This window comes from Neltuma alba, unplaced genomic scaffold (genome assembly GCF_004799145.2).
Source record: "Neltuma alba isolate B1F8T4 unplaced genomic scaffold, ASM479914v2 tig00013476_pilon, whole genome shotgun sequence".
Classification (NCBI taxonomy): domain Eukaryota; kingdom Viridiplantae; phylum Streptophyta; class Magnoliopsida; order Fabales; family Fabaceae; genus Neltuma; species Neltuma alba.
The window spans coordinates 1-5,372 of record NW_021637709.1 but is presented as its reverse complement, the minus strand read 5'-3'; the positions used below and the strand labels follow the sequence as shown (position 1 = coordinate 5,372).

The following is a 5,372-nucleotide window of genomic DNA, read 5'->3' as shown; positions in this document are numbered from 1 at the left end:
TGCGTATTCCTATTTGCCATCTAGTGCATTAAGGGAAGGACTCGCAGAGTTTTGGTTCCACATTATCTCGTAGCTGTTGGATTAGTGCTTTGTACTACCTCCGGAGGTTTTTAATCTAATTTGATTCATTCGGAGGGATTAAAAAAGTTAGAAAATGGTTATATTTATCTTTTTTCTCTAAACTAATTTGTTGCTTTTTTAAATTGATATATAATTTAATGATACATGATAGTACTTAAAAAAGATTACGTAACATACGTTATAATTAAACAATTAATAATTTTAATTTTTTTAAATTAGTCAATTGAGTTTTATATTAACTTGTTAAGGACCGGAGGTAGTGGCACATTTTTTGGGATTTGATTTGGAGTTGAGATCTAATTGTGTGATTTTATTTTCTATATATTCAAAAAACTGCGTTGACAAAAATGTGCATGGGAGGGGAAAATACGATGACTGGATCAACGATACCGGATCGGTGGATCCCACTTGTACAGCTTGGAAACTTATTTACTCCTCCGGTCCTAATTATAAGACCCAATTGATTTATTTGAGGAGATTAAGGAAGTAAGTTAAGTTGGTTATTTATAATAAATAAGTGTTGTCATTCCTAAAATATCCTTGCTAATTAAGTATATTGGCTAAAACTATCATTATTAGAAGGATTATCTTGGAAAAAAATGCATAAATATAAGAGACAAAATGGATTGGGTCTTATAATTAGGACCAAATAAAAAGTCAAATTGAATCTTATAATAAGGACCGGAGGAGTATTTTTTAAATAATACTCCTCCGACAAGTTAGACAAGATTGGAATGGGCGGGGGAACATGTGTTGATGTACCAGATCGGCTAATGCTCTCAGGTTGATGCGATGTATTTCCCCAGTTAACTGAAGACTTAATTATTGGTATATTGCTCGGTCTAGCACGGATTGAAATAGGAGCTGGTTCGATAAGAAGCTTTTGAAAACGCAGTGCACCAGCTAAATAAGAAACGTGATGAATAGAGGTTAAAAAAAAAAAAACTTAAACTAGAAAATTGGCCTTATATTTAGGATTGGAGGAATACTTAATGTTTTGAAGTGAAAATAATAATTTATTTTAATATAATTTATTGATTTGATTTTTTTTTTTCGTAATTATGCATATATATTAGTATTAGCGTAAAAAGTCTGTCAAGTTGGAAAAATGTAAAAATTTTTAAATATTGAATAATTTTTTCAATTCTTAATGGATTAATAATTTTTTTTCATTTTATGAATTCATACTATTGTTTTTAGATATTCAGTGGACAAAAATTCAAGTCATGAATTCATTAATCTAATTTATGATCATATTTAAAATATAGCCACCTTCAGACGATTAATAATCAAATTTACACTTGAATTTCAAGTTTCATTAGAGTCAAGAGTCAATCCCTTTCATTCTTGATGATAAAAAAATGTTCTAAATATAGAAATTTAAATATAAACATTAAATAATTAATTCAAAGATATTCCTTTGTACTAAAAACTACCCCTATTTTATTGGGAAAAAACTATCCCTACTGATGTAAAATTGATAAAAATAATTAGGAGAACATTATAAATTTGAGAGAAAAAATAAATTAATATCAAGACTAAAATAAATCTTCAACTAAGTATCTCATTTAAGATCAAAGGAAATATTATTTGCTTAGTTATATTTTTCTCACGGCTCTCTCAACTCACATGTATCTGTATTTTAGTTCAACCTGTCTTTGCACAAGGAGAGACAAACTTCTATACAAATAATCAAAACTCAGGATATATCCGGTTCAGTTGCTATTGAGGTTATGGAAATTTCTTATTGTGCAAGCAACATTAGTCTTGAAGACCACAATGAGAATAAAAGGCCAATTTTAACCAAATTGCTGCTAAGCAAACGATCTACAAAAATCAGCATGAAACAACTAGGCAATAAATGAAGCATAAACAATGTATCAACTAATCAATGTTTGAACTATCAACTAGTCAAAGCCTAGGAGCGATGATATCAACAAGCATATTGCAACACCATGAGGCCCTTGTTAGCTGTTTACCCTACCATACACCTTCATGATGCTTTCTTTGATTCCCTATTTACAGAATACACAGAAGAAACTTAAACACTAAATGCAACATCATGCATTGAGACCATAAATTAGTGGATAGAATATAATACACAGATGATTGATCAACCGAGATCAACATCAACCCTCTCTGGTTTTCCCCTCTCGGTCTGGTTCGCCGCGAGCTCAATTCCCAGCTGTCCTTTGTCCCCAGCGCCAAAGGCGTACAGCTTACCCGATTCGGTCAGGGCAAATGTATGAGCATTCCAGTATATAGAGTTGGTCAGGCTGATCTGAACCACCCTCTCATTAGCCTGCTTCAGTGAAGTTACAAGCTCTGGACTTAGAACATTTGAGTGCCCGTTGCCCTGTGCATGTATAAACATAACATAGATGAATGACTTAATAGAATCAATATATTCTTAGTGAATAAGTAACATAAGTTACAATAGAATGTGCCAGGAGTAAATATCCAATATTAAAATCTGGTTTTAGAAATACGATAAAAATATCCAGTCTAAAACAAACTTAGCTATAATGTGTAATGTGGCCATGAAAATAGGTTGATTATATGTGAGATTTCCGCCTCCCAAGATTGAGTTTTCTCACCATTAAGTCTACCTTGAGATTCTCACTCTTAAGTGTTCACTCAATAATGAAGTGAGAATCTCAAAAGTGGATCTCATGTTGAGAGGGGAAGCTTAACCTCTTGAAAGGTAAAGCTCTCAAAAGAATCATCCAAGAAAATAAGAAAAAGTGGAAAAAGCAAAACAGACCTGTCCATCATCATTTCCGGTGTTATGTCCCAGACTAGAAGATTCTCCACAACCAAATGAATACACATCACCATTGCCAGACACTACAAAGGTTGTGTAATCTCCAGTAGCAACGTGAACTGCTTTGACATTGCTCAATGCTTCCACCACCTTTGGCACTGATTCACAATCTTCATTACCATGACCCAAGCAGCCATAGCGCCCCCATCCCCACGTGCAAACACGGCCATCCTGCCCCACTACTGCAGCATGCCACGCACCAGCTGCAACCACCATGGGTTGAAGGTTTAAATTCTGGAACTGTTCAATCAAACGAGGATACTTCTCATCAGTTCTTGAACCGTGTCCAAGCTTTCCACCTAAGCCACACCCAACTGAGTATACTGACCTGTTATGAATTCAACAGAGAATCATAAGATCAGTAAAACTCAGTTATAAATAATAACAATGACCTAGACTACATGAACACAAAAAAAACTAATAGATTTAAGGATAACGAAGCTAATTTTGACAGCCAATGTAAGGAGTCACAGTTGGAGCTCACATTCCACTGGGCTGACATGCCAGACAAAGTAGGTAGCAGTATCCAGCAGCTATTTGCACCACCGGTATGTCTTCAAGGGCTCCTAACAAGGGATGAGGTTGCTTATCATTTAGATCAGTATGATGACCAAGTCTCCCGTCACTACCCCAAGAAAATGTATAAACCCTGCCCTCTCTTGACAACACAGCTGTGAAGAAATTTCCAATTGCAGCCTGAACCACAAATATGTTCTTCAAAGACTCAACTAACGAGGGAGTGGTGACAATCTTTGGTCCTTGAGCTCCAGTCTCAGCTTCCCCAAAAGAGTCTTTCCCAACGGCATATACCTGCCCAGAATCACTGATCAACATAGTCCTCCCAGCCCCTGCAGCTGCTTGTATAATTCGAATTCCTTCCAGAGATCTGCAACATAATGAAGCTCTGTAAACATTTAATCAACTATTCATCTTCCAATTAAGCTGCAATGATTTAGATATGGCCAAACGAACTCCTGATAGGGCAAGGTCGCCATTGCTCTTCAGTGGTACCATGACCAAGTTGTCCTGAATCATTGGAACCAAATGAATAAACAACCCCTTTTGATGTCACAGCAACACTATGACCAGGACCTGCTACTGCCTGTGATTTCTCCTCCTACTACATGCTTCTCCTGCAAGCAAATACCTCAAAACCAGTTTCCAAGAACCCCCACATATTTGCTTCAATTCTTGCTTCTGTTCTGTTGTCATTGGCCCAAAAATGGCTCTCTTTTGGCACATGTCCAGAGCAGCAAGCTCTGACAGGGACAAACTGAAGTCGGGAGTAAAGTTTGCAGGCTGTCTAAAGAAGGAGCATGTTGCCTGCAGCAGCAGTAGCAGCAGCCACATTCAAAACGGAACCAACATTCTTAATATTAGTACCACCATTCAAGAACAACTTCACAATTGAAATGCAGACAAGTATAGTGCTTGCCTCTAAACTAGCAAGATCTTGAGGATCCAAATTACACGTTGTGAGGACATGAAGCACAATGGAGGGATTAGCAGACAAGGGGAATTCTCCTGGACTAGAGTCCCCAAAGCAATGGCGTTGTTGCCGTTCAAATGCTGGTAGAGGTGTTGCAACAATGGCAGTAATTGGCTGCTCAGGAATGTTATGGTATTGAATAGTAGGGGTTCCGCTAGTTGTGGCATCCATGGGCACTGCTGATCTTAGGCAGCGCCCAAACTTTGCAGAAGAAAAGGTCTAAACTTCTGGGAATTACGAAAATATGTGCAAATTTTGTTACTACATTAATTTCTCAGTTAGTCCAATTATAGCATCTAAAACTCTAGATATTCTTCCAACTTGCATAAATGTGTACCTCAAAATACAATTGACTAGCAAGTCTCAGGTCTCAAACCTACAAAGAGAAACATGCTAATAGAAACTCATTATGTGACACAAACGTCAAAAAGAGAGGGGAGGGAAAAAAAAAAAAGACACACACACACAGAAGAAACATAGAAAATTTCACCATCTAGCAATTACATAATGAATTTAAAGCACCAGATGGCATACACTTAGACCAGTGAATCGGAGAACCAGAAAGCCATATCATCCAACCAAAACCAATTGAAAAATCGGAGCCAGACAAGCAAACCAGGAGCTGTGAATTTTAGACAACTTTGGGTTTATGTAAACCAGATGAAGGAAAAGTGTGAAAAAAGGAAGACGAAAAACGCTGAGGCAAGGCGAACCATAAAAGGAAACTTTGAGAAGAAGTATACCACTCCAAAACGATGGATATTCTTCATCCCAAAGGAATTTCGAAATCGGAGTCGTCAAGTCTAGTCTATTCATTTCACGTGAACTCATCATAACTTATTAAAGTAAAAAGATCCCAATCAAAACCAACCAAACTAGCAAAATCGTCTTCCATGGCTGAAAAACCCCAAAACAGAGATTGTAATCGCAATCGATTTTGCAATCAATATTTCCGGAAAAAAAACAGAAAGAAAACCA

The 5,372-nt window shown here is 36.7% G+C and overlaps 1 pseudogene; it reads right to left on the bottom strand.

Annotated features, from left to right (window-relative positions):
* Positions 1 to 1,878: 1,878 nt before the first annotated feature.
* LOC114737646 (ultraviolet-B receptor UVR8-like) lies at positions 1,879 to 5,164 on the bottom strand (annotated as a pseudogene).
* Between the last annotated feature and the right edge of the window lie 208 nt (positions 5,165 to 5,372).